Source organism: Crinia signifera, chromosome 2 (assembly GCF_055691185.1).
Source record: "Crinia signifera chromosome 2, ASM5569118v1, whole genome shotgun sequence".
Taxonomy (NCBI): domain Eukaryota; kingdom Metazoa; phylum Chordata; class Amphibia; order Anura; family Myobatrachidae; genus Crinia; species Crinia signifera.
The window spans coordinates 262,761,652-262,779,493 of record NC_139218.1 but is presented as its reverse complement, the minus strand read 5'-3'; the positions used below and the strand labels follow the sequence as shown (position 1 = coordinate 262,779,493).

Sequence of the window (17,842 nt, the reverse complement as noted above, 5' to 3'; positions counted from 1 at the left end):
AATTCATTCTCGTCCAAACACAGTGCTTAGTAAATCCACCCCTAGTAGTCTATAAAGATTTAAAAGTGAGGTTACACATTTTTTCTCTGAAAAATGATTCAGAGAAATTCTAGAAATATTAACTATATATCAAAATACATTGAGTGAATAGTTGTTCCACATATTAAATCTATACACCATACAGCTAATACTTTCTTAATCATTGTGTTAAGTGCTTTGTATCTTTCAGAAGCCTTCATACTTCTGTTGCTTTGATGCCTTAAAAGGATGCTGCCTCTGAGGTGTTGCAGCTCTTATCTTTACACAAAAGATACTGTATTAATAGCTGAACTGGCTGGAGAATGTCATCTTCCTAGTTACAGTGCTATTGTCTGACTAATTCAGGCAATCAAAACTCCTGGCTAGTTATTTCTACCCATTCACTCTGCCTCACTTTCTCTGGAGCAGAGACCTAGCACACAGCGCTGTACTGTAGGTAAGTGTTTGGAAGTTGCTATATGCCCACAAGTCCAAAATCCATTATTTTATTTCCTATGAATCACACACATATATATATATATATATATATATATATATATATATATATATGTAAATGTTGAACATTTGTTTAACACATTAATAATTATTCATGTTTATGATGTTGACCCTTTAAATATTGGCTTCTTCATATTACACCTAACACTGTAATCTATGTAGTTTTTTTGCTTCTACATCTGTGATACTTTTTGCTTCCTTGTGTGCTATTGTGACCTTCCTCAGTCTGTCAGACGACAAATGGCAGTCACCTCATTTCCCACAGGTATAAAGCTCACACAAGCAATACGTTTTACATATACAGGATAAATGAAGTGTGATTTTAACTGTAATTAATAATAATTAAACTTTACTACATTTCTTTGAAATGTTATATTTCTCAGTGTGTGAACTGTCTACTTTGTAGTTCATAAGTAAGCAACTACTGATCAAGTCTTGGAAACATCTGTTTGGCTATCCTGTCAGTCAAGTACATTTGCAATGGCGTAAAAAAAAAAAATACTTTGCATTAGTATTTTGCGATGCATATGTTTAACACTACAGCTGGTAAAGATCAAATCACACGGTACACTTACCTAAGTACACTGTAATACTATTTTACTATATACACTATATACACACTATAACATAACCTGCTCTGTATTTTTGCATGTGAGGTTTAGAGAAATGTTCATTTGCTCCATAGTAGCAAGGCATCATGCAAGCAAACACATAAATACTATGCAAGATTGAAAAGATTTATGAATATTGTATATTTAATAAAACAAACATATAACATATGTATAGGGGGTATCCCTTTAGCTGCAATTTATTTATTTTCACAGATTTGCTTTTTACAGGGTATTCTATTAACCCCTTTTTCTTCTGCTCCAAAAAATGTTTGTTTTTTCACAAAAAAAGCGGTGTGACAGCTGACAATTTATTGAACTGTTGAAAATAATTGATTATGGCAGTGGTTCCCAAATTGTGTGCCGTGGCACCCTGAGGTGCCTCAGAGCACTAGCAGGGGTGCCCTAGGTTGATAGTCTAGGACCAATTCAAATTATTTATGGTCAATATAATAGGCAAAACCAGTGCTTGTGGCTTCCAGTCATATAATATGTGGACAAACAGAAACTATTTCTATCCCTCACCACATAACTGGACCTAAGGATGACATATAAACACAATTTACTTTAATATCGGCCTAGGGTGCCACGAATAAAATGTCATACTCTAGGGTGCCGTAATTCGAAAAAAACTTTGGGAACCACTTAGTCATGTTATTGTTTAATGTAAAAGCTGGAAATTTAGAAGAGCATATAGGTTCTCAACCTCGATCCTTAAGTACCCCCAACAGTGCACGTTTTCCAGGTCACTTGACAGGTGCACAGGTGCACTTATTATTCACTGACAAATTTGAAAAGATCACAGGTGGAGCTATTTATTTTACCTGTGATTTTGTGTGGAGACCTGCAAAACGTGAACTGTTGGGGGTACTTGAGGTAGTCTATAGGTAAAATGTGTAGTTGTTCACTCCACAGCCATTGCTTATATCAAAATAATCAATGTGGCAAAATGTCTAGTGTCCATGTGTCTAGGAAACACTGCCATCTGTTGCAGTGAGTGAAACTACATCTCATTCTCTCATGTATGCACACAGAGGCAAGTGTTTGTGCATGTTTGTATAAAGTAGCAGACTAGCTTTCGAAGCATTAGTTTCGAGCAGGCTTACTAGAACAAATAACTGCATAAACTCTTTTATCTAATATGTTCTGAATTCATATTACACGGAACTCCCACAATAGTAAATCTTAAAAAAAAAGTTTAACAACACATGATAGTATCCAATTACCCAATGTAGTTCCATTACCAATTACCCATTACCATGGGTAATTGTCTTGCCGGGGGCTATCCAATTAGCCCCAATAAGTAGGGGCTGTGGCTTATTGGGGATTTTGTTTCATCTGCCTCAGGCAGGCAATACCAAATCCCTGAGTTTTTTTTTACAGAGCAACCTAAAAGGATAGCATGAAATTTTTTTTTCCATCCCATTGTTTCTTGACAACTAATTGGATAACCCCCTTAAATCTTATAGGGCAGTAGCGCACGCAGGGGGGGTTTCTGAGTACCCAGAAACCCCCCAGGAGTCTAAGGACCCTAGCCTGAAAGCTGAGGCTCCCCTCTTTCCATGGGTACAAGAATTTTAAGAATCGGCCATTGGGAACCGGAGATATCTGACTTCAAAGCAGTGGTCCCCAACCAAGCCTGTTAATTGCTCTTCCCAGTCAGATATTTCAGGTTCTGTCTGATAAAGAGTTTTTCTGATGGTATATTCCAAAAGCTGGAACTCTCCCCCTTTGATAGACACTAGTAGCTTGTCTCTACTATTTACAAAACCAGAGATATCAGCCTTCCGGCAGCTGGTTACTGCTCCAGCTTCACACACCTGGTATGTAGTTTTATATACTCATTGGCGGATTGCTCTGCCACCTGAACTCTGATCCCCTAGTCCCTAATACCATTTGGTACGTGGGATTCTCTAGTTTTTAATTCCAATTAAAATCTAGAAATATTTTTCCGGGAACTGAAGATATCTGCAGTCAAGCAAGCTGTCCGTCCACCAGAAAATTATGAATAATAAGCCCACTCCCCTATACACCCCTCCTCTGCATATTAAACATCCTCTACCACCCTGGAAGTTATGTATTGGGACCCCTTCATTCAGCCCAATGCCCCCTTCTCCCACCCCATCTCCCACCATCTGTGCAGTAAAGGGGTTATTAGTGGAAATTACTGATCCAGGCCCTACATGCTGAACGGTTGATATAATACCCCCTACCACCCGCAGGACATCAAAGCTTCCCCCACCCCTACCGCTGGAGGATCGGTAGGGGGCCCCAATACATTGCTATGCCCAGGGGTCTACACTGCTGTTGCTGCCCCTGTATGTGTGTATATATATATATATATATATATATATATATATTATTATTATTTATATACATTTGGTCTATCTATAATACTTTAACTGACCCGGCATATACTGGGTCACCTAAGTGTCCATCTCTGGAAACCCCCTTCTGAAAATCCTGCGTTTGCCCCTGTAGGGGGATATAGCAGAATAGCAGTAATTAATCATAATGTGTTGTCACATTTAGAACAGAACAGACATCACTATAATAATGAATTCATATCTACATCCTATAAAAAAAATACAGTGGTGTTCTTAAAACATAACTTGCAATGTCTATTTGACAGTTTTCTATACAAATAAATAAAGGTTATTCAATATATATTTCTGCCCATATTTTTTTTTTACAATTCTTCCTGCCTGATAACTATATCTTCCTAATTTAATTTCTATAACATTCCTTTAGTCACCACACAGGGGAGTGAAAAGACCTATTTTATGGTTTCTAGTTAAAAAGAAAAGCAAAAAGTGGCATAAAAACATTGCTGCATTTTACATTTCTTTTGTCAGGTTTTACATTTTTTTGGGTGCCAGGACAAACCTAGCGGTAAAGGTTTGGCCCGTGAGGAGATAAATAAGCCTTTTGCAGAAGACAGCAATCTGCCCTGGGTGCATCGATCTCCTGGCCAAAGGGGGAAGCGGGATTTGAAAAGTCTCTATGTTTTCACCAGCAAAATTGAGCTTGTATTTTGGCCTGATTCAGAGACAGATGCAGTGTCCACAGTTCAGCAATTTTTTTACACTGTGCATGTGTGAGAAGTTGTGGAACCAAAGTGCCCATAAGGCATTCACAGTTGCTATCATTGTTTCGCTAGCTATTATGGCTGCAGTAGCATGGATTGTTTTCCTCTATATATCTATCTACACCCCTAGTCCTCCACTCTCGCTCAATTTTGCTCTCTTTCTGCCATCCCATCTCTCCCTATTTCTCCCAAAACTCTTGCTCTTAATCCCACCTGACTCTATTCCTCCCACATTCCCTGCCACCAATCTCCACCGAATCCTGCCAACTCTTGATTTCTGCACCCATTTCTCTCTACCCTGCCTATCTCTCCCTATTTCTCCCACCAAAATTACCATGTGCTTATGAAATAAAGGCAAAATTGTTGCCACAGAAATAAAAGATGTGTTATTTGTGCCAGACGTAGAAATTAATCTGATTGCCATCAATGTACTGGAGCAGAAGGGATACAAAGTCCAGTTCATGGAGGTGTGTTGTGTACAACAAAAGAGGGATTGTAATTGCGACAATTAGTGCCAATTGTATATCCTAGAGTGCTGGGCAGTGGTAGCTTCTGTCTGTAACCGGTCTATGGAATCATAGCTTAAGGGACTGGTGTATCGTAGAGCTTGATGTATCATTCAGTAAAAAGAGTGTAGAAGTGGTCCAGTAAAGAAGTTGCCCATAGCAAATAATCAGCCTGTGCCTCTCATTTTATACAATGTAAATGCTACCTGGAAGCTGATTGGTTGCTTTGGGCAGCTTGTCCACTTCTCCCCTCTTTTTGCTGATTGATACAGCAACACCTGGGCCACCAAAGGAACAACAAAGTACAGAAACTTCTAGATGGTAAAAGGGATGTCAATGAACAATCCAGAAAGACAGTAGTGAAAGTTGTGAGAAAAGTTGCAAAACACATTGGCCCTTTCATAAGTCAGCATCCAGTGATAGCACACCAATAGAGCACACACATGTATGTGACCCATTGGAGGTAGAGTCAATGAGCAAGAAATGTTACATCATGACACTGATAGATGATGCAAAGATGACACATGATTATTCCTGAAAACTAAAGAGAGAAGTCACAAGTACTTGTGGAGTTAGAGAGTCTGGTAATGTCTGATACCAGTGGAGAATATGAAAATAGAAATTTAGCTGTCTACCTCAAGAGGAATGGCATTCAACACCAAGTACTTGCGTTGCATTAAAATGGGGAAAAACCTTATTATACGCAGTCTATGTTTGTCCACCTTTATCTCTGCTGTTCTACTTCTCCTGCATAATAAGGATTCCTAAGTATAAGAAATGCCAATGTCTACATGGGGACATATGCATTTGTTTGGCCACCTCTATGTGAGCCCCTATATCTATAACTGAAATAACAAAGTTCCTTCCCTTTGAAAAGGTTGCTGCTTCCAGACGCGCAAGCTCAGGATAATGGTTGTGTCCTTACAGTTCTCCCTGAAGAATTCCTAAACACAATATGTTTGAAAAGAGTGGAAACAATAATTGTGTCTATTTTCTTCCTTTTATCTTTCTATGTGTATGTATTTTCTTGTCTTTGTTGCTGTCATTGCAAATAAAAAGTATAAAATAAATCACAAATGTGTTCGGCACCACAGACTAATGAGTTTTTGGCTGATGCCATTTTTTTATGTTAATTGTGTTTCATAAAAACAACCACAAATGTCTGATGAAAAAATTGTTCTTGCGCTCGCGCTTTTATATCATTTTATTAGTCTTTTTCCCACATTAATTTAGCATTTTTCTTGTATTTCATTTTTTGTTTTCTTAAAGTCATATTTCTTATAAAACCTTTACGTTTCACAAATTATGTCAAACTCTGTAAAGACAGGCTTTGTGGTGGTGTGTGTAATGTTGTGGGCTTTGTGCTATATTTGTACTGCATATGCTGTACTTTATGAGCTGTGCTATGTTTAGAATTTTTTCCATATTTTCTTGCATTAGCTATGTTTAAATACACATCAAAGAGGGTAGTACTGAGACAGACAGGGTAGATCGCCTTGTGTTGTGATAACTGTTTGGCATGGGCCAGAACCAATTGATCACAGTTCTTTTACTTTCGATTTAAGCATTTTTGGTATCATTATGAGTTATAGTAGCCATTTTGTAAATACATTCGGTAAATAGTAGACTGTTGTAGTTTGGCACAGTAGTGTTTGTTGCTTTAGGTTCGAATGTCTACAGCATTATTTGTTATACGCAGGCTGGTGCAAGGTTTTTCAGCACCCTAGGCTCCTACCACCACCCACAGACCAACACCGACTTCCCAGAACCTTGGGGGAAAGTGTGGAGGTGGCGCCTTAGAGGTAAAACACCTGCTGTTTGCATCAAGTTCAGTAATGATGCCTCTCTCGTCATCCTTGATTTTGTGATTTCTGGAGCCCTTAGGCTGCTACCTGATGGTAGAACCAACAGTGGTTATTCACATGAGGAAATGCAATGTGGGTCTCCGAAAACCAACATTAGGATTGTTACTAAATATGGGACTGATTCAGACCCATTAGTTCGGTTCCGAATTCTCCCCCATTCTGATGGTGGGGGTGCCTGCGCATGCACATATATATGAATCTCTGATCAAGCTAAGCTAGATTGTAGGGAACATGGGAAAAAATACACAAAAACTTTATCCTAACCTGATTGGAAGCACACACAAATCTGCTAAACGGCTGTGCAACATATGTCTTCTTAGTTTACCTCCAAGTGTGCTGTAGAATATTTTTTCTGTGGCTCTGCTATACCAACAATACAGTACATGTTGTGCTATCTCTGGTACTGTGTAAGTAAGGTATGTAATTCATAATCACCTACTTTCATTACATTACTTTTCATTTAAGATATGTTTTACATTTTGCGATTCCTTAGCTATTATTTGTGCATGTTCACAGTTATTGTCCATTAATGAAGGTCACATTGACATCAACTGACCAATGATGTGTTTCTCAGTGGAACACCAATGTTATCTTATTAATCTGCATGTTCCCCATCCATCACACTGAGTAGATCAGATCAGTAACTAACTACATATTATTGCATGTTATTTATAAGGCGCCACAATTGCTTCGCAGAATTAGAACACTACAGGGTACACAGGACTAAACATAACAGTTTCTGGAGAACAAAAGCAGAGCACAGGTAACAATTAGCAGCACAATTCTCATTACACAACACAGCTGAGATGTAGGGAAGCAGAGGAGCAGTCTGCATGTTACCAGGGGCAAGTAGTCAGTGGTAGAAATGAATGGAATGGGATCATTCGTCAGACTGCATTTAGGTCTACAGTCATTAGGTCGACCCCACTAGGTCGACTGGCAGGAAGGTCGACCTGACTTAAGGTCGACATGGGCCAAGGTCGGAATGACTTAAGGTCGAATTTGCATAAAGGTCGACATGAGGAAGGTCGACTGGTCATAAGGTCGACATGGCTTTTTCACTGTTTTTTTATCCGAATGTCGACACAGTCGACATGGACACAGTTGGCAATGAGAATCGGACCCTCGCATCACTCGCTTCGCTCGCGATGCTTCGGGCACGGTGCCTCGCTGCGCTCGGCACACTATTTTATTCTCCCACCACGCCCTAGTGGATGGTAGGGCATGAAATACCGCCTGTCGGCACATGTCGGCTCAAAAAACAGTGAAAAACCCATGTCGACCTTATGACCAGTCGACCTTCCTCATGTCGACCTTTATGCAAATTCGACCTAAAGTCATGTCGACCTTGGCCCATGTCGACCTTAAGTCAGGTCGACCTTCCTGCCAGTCGACCTAGTGGGGTCGACCTAATGACTGTAGACCTAAATGCAGTCTGACGAATGACCGCATCCCAAATGAATGAACACAAGCGAGAAGAGCTGCGGGTATAGATGGCAGGTGGGTAAGAGAGCAGTTATTGGTGTGCGAGAAAAGAGGACTATGAGAACAGGAGGGAAGAGGGCCCTGCTCCTAGGAGATTACAGTCTAGAGGGAGTGGGAGACAGATACGCAACATGAGGTGCAGGCAATGTGTCTCCTGATTGTTAAGACATATATAAAATACGGGATGCAGTTAAAATCCCGGCGGTCGGGATCCCGGCGTTCAGAATCCCGACGCCGGAATCCCGACCGCCGAAATGCCGACACATTCTCCCTCCTGGGGTGTCCACGACACCCCTGGAGGGAGAATAAATTAGCGTGCCGAGCGTAGCGAGGCACCGGGCCCGCTGCGTGGCGAGCGCAGCGAGCCCGCAAGGGGGGGCGATCCACGTCCCCCCCTTGTCGGCATTTCGGCTGTCGGGATTCCGACAGCCGGGATTCAATACTGAATCCATAAAATACCATACAAGGCAGCATCTCATATATTCTATGAATTGTCAGGGGTAGTTTCAGTGCTACTAATTGTCTTTGGTGGGTTTCTGTAGCTGTTTTACCGGTATCCAGATAGTTTGACAGGTTCTACATAGACAGTCAATAGGCTGACAGCAAAAAGTCGACATGGAATATATCGACATGTGAAAAGGGTGGCATGCATTTTCAAATTATTTGTGTCAATGTGGACACCTGAGCACATGGATCCCCAATCAGTGTAGCGCAAACACAAGGTCAACATTGCACAGAGCCGCCATTGACAAAATGTTGACACATACAAAACGACATGACAATGTCTGTACATGAAAAGGTAGAAAACAATTTTTTCATGATTTTTGCAGTTTTTGGGGACTTTTTCATATTTTACCATCTACGTGGTCTATGATTGGGAATGGCAAAGTGTGTCGAGTGCAGCGAGCAAGCATACAAGCTACACTAATTAGGGGTGCATGTGCCCAGGTGTCGACATTGACACAAAAAAAGTGCCAATGCATGTCAACCTTTTCACATGTTGACATTTTTCCTGTCGACATTGTGTTTGCAATGACCTTTTGTTAATGTTGACCTTCTGCGTGTCGACTGTCACCGTCCATATCAACCTTTTAGTGTCGACCTATTGACTGCCTAGCTAGACACCGTCGACCCTTTAATCCGGAACTGGTTTACCACGTTCCTGGCCAGTTCCTATGATTTATTATTATTATTACAGGCAGTGAGTGACAGCTATTCCTGAGTCTGGCTGCTGACCTGGCAAATTACGTGCATTCTGAATACACTGTTTCTTCTCAATGTGATGGGGTGTTGCAATGTGATTGTGATTAAGTAGGTTACAAGGAAAACGGCCTCAGTTTGATTGCAGGAAACATTCCAACAAAGACATTTATCTCTAAAAAAAAAAAAATGAAAAAGAAAGAAAAAAGCCACAACCTCTGGAAAAGAGAAAGTGTTGAATGCCAGCTGCAGTGTAAAAGAGTGAGTGTGGGATGCTTTTGTCTCCTTATATGGTAAAATGATATGAAGGGGTTTCACTGTGCTGTGAAGGGAGCCTGTTTCCACACAATCCGGGATGCAGAGCTGACAGCAGGCTTCTGGGATCCTCCAGTGTTACAACTGTAGGACAGTACTGCTGGCTGCCACTGGATCTGTGACTTGCTCTCCATCACTAGTCCTTGGAGGAATACTGTGCACTCACTGGCTGCTCTGTAAGTAGACATTACAGGTACACTCTCTCCCATTGTCTCTGGTCAGGCGTAAACTCTCCTCGTTGCCTGATAAGATGCTGTGCTGGGACTGACACACTGTTGGTTGGTACTGCTGTCATGTGCTTATGCTTATTAGTGTGCATCCTTTACAACGATACAGCTCAGCTCTGCCTTATTGCAGCATCTCTCTCTACTGTATGTTGCATTTAGGGAAATGGACCACAGCATTATAGTGATTTACTGCCACAATTAAACACACCGTTCTGAAAATTGCTTTGTGTTGCAGACAATATATGAATTTAACCCTTTCAGGCCCAGACTCAACAGCCCTAGCGCTAGTAGCAGATCCAGTGGTGAGCCCCTTTAAAATAAAAAACATTAACATCGTTCCAACATTTAATGTAGACCATTTTTGAATTAACAAATAAAATTACATTTCATTTAAACATTTCAACCAGACTGTTTGAATCGCAAAAAAAAATGTACAGCAGCTTCTAGTGAATGCTAATGTTGTTTGCATGCTCTTTTGTAAGTCTTACTACTTTAATATGTGTAAATAGATTCATATATATATTCAGTTGCAGGATGTATTATCTTCATAGTTCTATCTTTATAAATATGTTGTACCGGTTGTATTAATAGTTGGTAGTTGCCATAAACCAATTTATGCTAATTAAAAACCAACAATCCATCAGCACTCAGCCACAGGGGTAGTAAAATAAGGTCCTTGTATTTGGGTTGTGTGGGGAACTTATTATGTTACATTTAATGACCCAATCTGTGTTCTTGCTTTTAATATTTACATATGAATAAGTACACGATCTATCAGTGTATATATAATGTACTTATTAGCTAACATGGCTATATCCATACTGGGACTCCTATACAAATACACCTCAGTTCTAATGCTTTAATGTGATTTAAAAGGCAAGTCTGTACCATGATATAGGCAAACCAGGAGTCTAGAAAGGCAGAAGTAGAGAATGGGGTTTCTAATTGTATTTGATTTACTAATGTATCATTTAGTTTACTACCTATTCCTTCTTATGCTTTCTGCCCCTACAAGAATACTGATCACAGAGCACGAGACGGCAGGGTGCACAGTTTATCATTTTGGTGGGATTTGCTCGATATGCTTAGAGCAGTGTTAAGTTATAGGCAGAAATTAATTCCATCGGTCATATGTTAGAAGTCACTGTCTGGGAATATAGATAGCAAGCTACCTTCAGCTCCTATAGGGGCAGATTTATTATGCCTAAGAGAGAGATAAAGTACTAAGCAACCAGCTCCTGTCAGTTTCTGAAACTTAGGGGAAGATGTATTATAGCAGCACTTGTCATGGTAGGAAGGAACAATGACAAGATGTATAAACATCTTGTCCATCAAAGCGGAAGGGTGAAAACGTCAGCCTCTGGCGATCCCCCTGGAGCACCACTTAGTGCTGACATGCTGTGACTCCCTGCCCGCTGTACTGGCAATGCGCAAGATCTCACTGCTGCTCATGCAAGATTTTCTGAGTAACCCAAAGCCGGGAGCCACGAAAAGTGTTGTCCCTAATGTGAGGTATGGGGCAACACCACCTGCAGCTGTCAAAATGGATAGCTGCAGTGCAGTGGCGTAAGTTTGTCCTGTTGCCCGGAGGCAAGATGAATATTGGTGGGCTTCCCCCCCCCACACACACACACCATGTTATTCAAAATATATATGAAATATATATTATATACTGTATGTATATACAGAAAGAGAGGGAGAACACATATGTATATTTCAGAACTCAGCCACAGAAGCGATTTTGATGGCTTTCAATTTAAACTGGTAGTTGTGGAGATGTGCCCCCTTGAGAGCAGGAGCCCGGCAGCAGATGACTCCATTGCCTCCCAGAGTTCTGCTGTGCAGATATAGACAGATGAATACCGAACCTATCATACATGGGGGAGAAGCACACATAACGTCAGCTAATACCACTTCTCCCCATTATAACACATAGTACACCTCCCCGTAGTCTGTACATGGCAATTTGAAGATGATTGGCTGATGGCCTATCTTTCTCCACTTTATCACTCTCCACAGCTTAGTACAGCTCCCCATACTGTTTAATATAGTGTTTCTATGGAAGAGACATGGACAATATCCTCTTCTGTTCTCTGAGCTTGTGCCAGCTTCCAGGTTCATAGAAAGGGGACCCCTTTATTTCTACATAGGGGTGCACACAATATAGAACTTGTTTTTGCAATATCTATAGCATAAATCTATGTTTTCGGTCTCATGTGCCGACAGCCGTTATTTCTTGCCCTACCACCCACTAGGGCAGGGCTGGGCAATTGCGGCGCTCCAGATGTTGAGGAACTACACATACCAGCATGCCTTGCATCAGTTTTAGCATGGCCACATAGCAAAACTAATGCAAAGCATCCTGGGATGTGTAGTTCCTCAACATCTGGAGGGCCGCAATTGCCCAGCCCTGCACTAGGGCAATGTGGGAGAATAAAATAGTGTGCCGAGCGTATCGAGGCATGGTGCTACGTTTATGTTGACTGTGTCGACATTCGGATAAAAAAAATGTAAAAAAAAAAAACATGTTGACTTTTTCAATGTCGACCTAATGACCCTGTTGACCTATTGACCCTGTTGACCTAACCCATGTCGACCTTCCTCCATGTCAACCTTAAGTAATGTCGACCTAGTGGTGCTGCCCTAATGCTTGTCGACCTACTTGCTGGTGACCTAATGATCCATACCTATTCAGGGTACTCTTTCAGGATACCTCTGCAAACTCATTTATTTGATCAAAATATCTATATGGGTTTTTCAATATGAACAATAATAACTTTCAATTGAGTGACATAGCATAAGTGTTTATAGAGTTATACCTTTGCACACCCACACGTCACCATCACTGCTCAGATATTTAGTGCATAATAATATTGATACTTATATAGCACTTTTCTCACAATAGGACTCAAAGTGCTTTACCATTGTCTTTGCAGCTCAGAATACAAAACAAGCTTAACAGTAGATATCAGTATGCACTAAATATCTAGTCACATCGCCTAGCAAGTATATAGAAAACACAGTGGTTAGCACAGATCGCTCAGCACACGTCGCTATGTGTGTATGGGTGATCTACAGTAGCCAGCTAGATATCTTAGCACACATGCTAAGCCAAAATTACCCTGTGTGTATGGGGCTTTAAAGTGGCACATGTGCTATCCTTTTTAGGAGTGATTTGCATTTTCAGAACATTAAGCACTCCTCTATATATCAGCTTCTCTGTGTGCAAATTTGGTTGCTTTTACTGGTAAAAGAATCAATCATTGAAACCCCTCCCCCAAGTTATACGATGCCTGCAAAGCAGATACTTTATAATTGTTCACATGAAATTCTACATTGTCTTCAGTTCCAACTTCTATTACTTGCCTATCCTACAAACATTGCTTGAGACATAAATTATGTCATAGACCACTTCTGTAAATGCCAATGCAGACATTGATGTCCTGTGTCTAAGGAACTACAAAGCCTGCATTGTACAGCCATACCTTAGGCATGTGGAATGCAGTGTGGTCATGTGACAGTCCATAAAATAGTAACCCCTGCACTGTGCAAAGGGAGCTGCTTATATACATTCCCTTATACAAATGAAACTATGATTTGTTAACATGCCAACATCTGTGCTTTTCTGTATTACTTTCATTAATTACATTCTTCCTTAGGAAAAAAAATGCAGACTCAGCAACTTACGCAACATTTCTAAACTGCTCCTGCACTATTTCCAAAGCAAACAATCCAGTTACTCAATTATGTCACAACGTTTGCAGTTAAAGCCACATCTGGACCCTTTCCACAGCCTCATTTTTCAGATGGATAAGTGTGTTGTTTTGGTTTTTATAAAACCTCTCCGTACCCACTTTATTTTGCATGTGTATTTCTCAGGTCTACAAACATTGGATACTAGCTTGTTATCGATACAAGTACTTATCCCTCTGATACCAAGTACACAGAGAAGTCATTTTACATGTTGTACCAAAAGCACAAATGCCCATTAAAGGTTCAGGTCATGTAGTTCTGGTGAAAGTAAAAAGAAAAATAACTGTTATAATTGATGTATTTTCAGCAAAGGCAAGCCAGAGCCAATTGTGTTTCCTCTCACGTGAATCCACTCCCTCTGGTAGATTTCAGGAATGCATTTATTTTCAACAGAAAGATCGGACATATGACACCCAGTGTATCTCCTCTATTACGACAATTTTAAATTGTAGCCATGAGTCTGTGTTTCTGGAAATAAGTGTTTATGTATTATCCAAGTTAGCGAACTTATCAGTAATATTTTAGGAAACATGAAGCTGTGTTTTGGTATGATACTGTATATATTTTTTTTATGTAGTATACATCATACACAGCAGGCACTGAATCAGATCTCTGCCCTCTTAAGCGGATGACGAATAAATGAAACAGTTATCTTTTGTAAATCATTTAAACAAAATTTGAGCATAATGGGAGTCTAATTCAATTTTGCCCCTAGTGTCAGACTGATGCATTAGGGGCTTACTGGGGGAATATATTGGCAGGGGCATGGAGGTGCGAAATTAGCCATTGGTTAAGTGTGGTCATCAGCTGGAGGGATGTGGCCATCCCACAAATGGCACAATGTAAAGTTATGGTTTCTCAGATTCACAGACACCAGTGTAATATGCACTGGCATCTGTGTACTACATAACTCAACATACACAAACCAAAATGAACACACAGTATAAGCAATAGCAAGATCTATATTTGGTTAGTCATGCTGGTGAAAAGATATTACAGACAGGCCCTCTGTCATTAACCCTTTGAGTGCCAAGTGAATCTGTCTAAATTCCTAGTAAGTTTCTTCATAAGCAGCAATCTACTAATAGAAGGACACTACGTACTGCCCGGGAAGCAGGTAATTGCAACAGTGGACATCCAGCCAGTATCCAGCCTGGCTTCCGAATGTTGTGATTTTGTAGGCTAGTACACTGCAAGTGAAGCGCTCACCCAGAAATGAAATGAGTGGCCCATCGGAGCTATCGCAACTCATTCGCAATTGCGTACACAATCACAGCCCTAACACAAAAAAAGTACTAACATCTACTGCTTGAGTAGGTCTATGGCTATGCATACTGGCAGTGGCGTGACAGGTGCCATGTTTCTTTGTATATTTGATTGCAGCTGACAACATGTACAGGCCCCAAAAGTGGCCACAAATCCTTACCGTGAGCAGACACGCAAAGGCAACTTTACACATGTGCAGTACAATTGTGGCTCATGCGGAGTCTGACGATAATCGCTCAGCATAACAAACAACTCATGAATCAGGCCCATAGTTACAGTAAATCATTTTTGTACAATATGATGGAAAGTTTGCTTACATTTTTTGATTCTATTAAGTATTGTAAATGTACAAATGATAAATATGTTCTAATATAAAAACAAAAATAAACTAAAGGTGGCCATACATCAGAAAGATCGATCTTAAGATCGATTGCGCTCATGATTGTGTCCAATTTCCCTTCAACTCCCCGGCAGTCCTTGGTGGTTTTTGGACACACAAACTACTCACAATCTGTCATACAATCCATCATACAATCCATCTGCTGCATGATTGTATGATTGAAGCTTGATTTCAATAGGGGGCTGGCCTACTAGGATCAAAAGGATAGGAGCACCAAAAATCCATTTTGTTATTTATTTTTTTAATTTACAGGTTGCCAGCAACTACCTATCTGCTCACATCTGCTGTGTTATGCCATTATTAAATAGCCCGAATGCAGCAATCCTCTGAAAACTGTTTTCAGAGTAGTGACAGATTTGTGCAAAAGGACATCCACCGCTCTCTTCAGCCGCCCACCCGTCTGACGCTTGGATACTTCTGCAGCTCTTCACTGCCACGGGCCACCCGGAAGCTGCACCTCTCTTCTCTGCTGGTCAGGAAGGGAGTGTCACATTTCTCTGGTTGTATGAGCCATCTAAAGACAGATTGCCTGTGCTTAAAAGCACAGGCAATCTGCCCCCAATCCCAATTGATCTTACGTGCAGAACGTCAGATCAGAAGACCAATCCTCCAATCTTCCGGGGCCGGGAAATTGTGTGATTGTATGATTGTGTACACACAATGTGCACACAATCTGCATACAATCCATCTTACAATCAATTGAGATTGTATGATTGGGTATAATATCTTTCTGATGTATGGCCACCTTAAGTCAAAATTGTCCTTTACATAAGGGATGTCAGGGTGGCTGGTCATGTGCAAGAGCTTAGCTGTGGAGCGAAGCTCTCACATTTTTGAAATGTACATCACATGGCGGAAGCCGTCAGGGCGGCCTTGCTGGGCAGAATACTAGCGCCAGTTGTACAAAATACAATTGAATCAGGCCTTTTATTCACCATCACAGCTTTCTCTTACTTGAACCTCTCCTCTTCAAATTGGTTTAGAATCCGGTCCTGAAGGGATCCTTTAGGACAGGGCTGTGCCCCTACTACACACTAATCCCATATTGGTGCCTACTATGTATATATAAATATTTCAAATCTGGAGCTGCCCACAAGTCTGTTGGTCTGTGAGCTCTGATTGTCCAGCGATCAGAGCCAGATCCTAAACGCTGACCTTGTTTACTGTCTCTCCTTGGCTGCCAACCTTTGTGTCAGCTGCAGGGGATGCAGCATAGTTAAAAATTCAAATAGGGAAGCCTTTTTGCATTTTGAACTGTGCTGGAGCCGCCACCAGTCAGCTGTAATCAGCTGGTGACTAGGCACCAAACACTCACTTGCTTATGGCACACGGGGATGTGAGAGGTGCTTAGGGGAAACAGGGATGCTCCAGTGGAGAGGAGATAATGGGCAGTATTCAATGAGGCTGATTCGCCATGTTCTACGGTGAATGTGTGCTATTTTTGTGCTCTAAGGTGAATCTTTTTACTGAAGAAGTGATTCACCCTATTCAACGTGCACTTTTCGCCGACAGCGAACAGTGAATGACGGACAATTTGCCGTCTGATAGTCACAGCAATTCGCTGTGGTTTTTCAATGGGTTTTTTCAATGTGATTCGCCATGAGTGTATTCAATGATCAGATAGCGAATTGCTTTCTAAGTGATTTTCGCTGTGTGTCACCATGTAGCAGTCGCCATCTTTTTATTGTGAACTGGATTGTAAACTTTTAAAATAAAGTTTTGTTTTTTAAATTTGGTGTAAAAAATCAGGAATTTTATTATGTGAAGGGGCATGCTATTTTATTCATGTGCATGAATATATATATATATTTGGCTGGGTATTCACTTCACACTGCTCCCACTCATTACATATGCACTAGCGGGAGCATGGCAAGCGGCTCCCTACCCCAGTCCCCTGCCAGCTCTCCCGGGGGGCAGCTGCTGCTGCTGCTTGTGTTCCCGGGAGCTCTCCTCCCCCACAGTGTCCGGCTCAGGCAGGAAGGCTTCCATCTCCCTGCCTGCCGCCATTCCCCAGCTCCTTGCGTTCGCCGTAGGGGTTAAGAATCGCCGTCAGGAGCAGCAAGCCCCTGCGGCATTGAATATGGTGACAGGGAGGGCTGGCAGCGAATGCTACAGCCCTCCAGAACATGGCAACTGTGCAGTGAATCCTAAACAGTATTCTCATTGAATACTGCCCAATGTGTAACAAGTATTACTTTGTAGCAAAATGTGTTATAAATGGCACTGTATGAATCTGGGCTCAGTGTCACAGTCCATAGCCCCGCACTCGTACAGGTGTAACTGTGGCAGGTCTGCTGTCCACACAAGGAGAAAGAGTGTAAGTGTGGCTCCTTCCCACATGTTGCTGAGCACATAATACAACAGTGTAGTAGCAGTAATAATTCTGATAATAATTTGGAGTATTATTATTATTTCCCATCCAAATGTATGTTTCCTGTGTTCTCCTTGTGTATATTTAGTATGTGAGGTAACATTATGAGTTTGGGAGTGCAGATGTTGGGCTAGATGCACTAAGCTTCAAAAGTGATAAAATGGAGAGTGATAAACAGCCAACCAATCAGCTCCTGCCTGACATTTTTCAAACACAGTCTGTAA

The 17,842-nt window shown here is 41.1% G+C and overlaps 1 protein-coding gene across 3 annotated transcripts in view; it reads left to right on the top strand.

Moving 5' to 3' along the window:
* Positions 1–347: 347 nt before the first annotated feature.
* FHL2 (four and a half LIM domains 2) overlaps positions 348–17,842 on the top strand; it is an 80,597-nt gene continuing 63,102 nt past the window's right edge. Inside the window, exon 1 of one of the 3 annotated variants that reach the window (XM_083174406.1) lies at positions 348–475. The gene's annotated coding sequence lies outside the window, so the exon portion shown is untranslated. Of the gene's footprint in view, positions 476–9,425; positions 9,548–9,612; positions 9,778–17,842 lie in introns of those variants that run through there. The other 2 variants (XM_083174408.1, XM_083174405.1) reach the window with 2 other exon arrangements.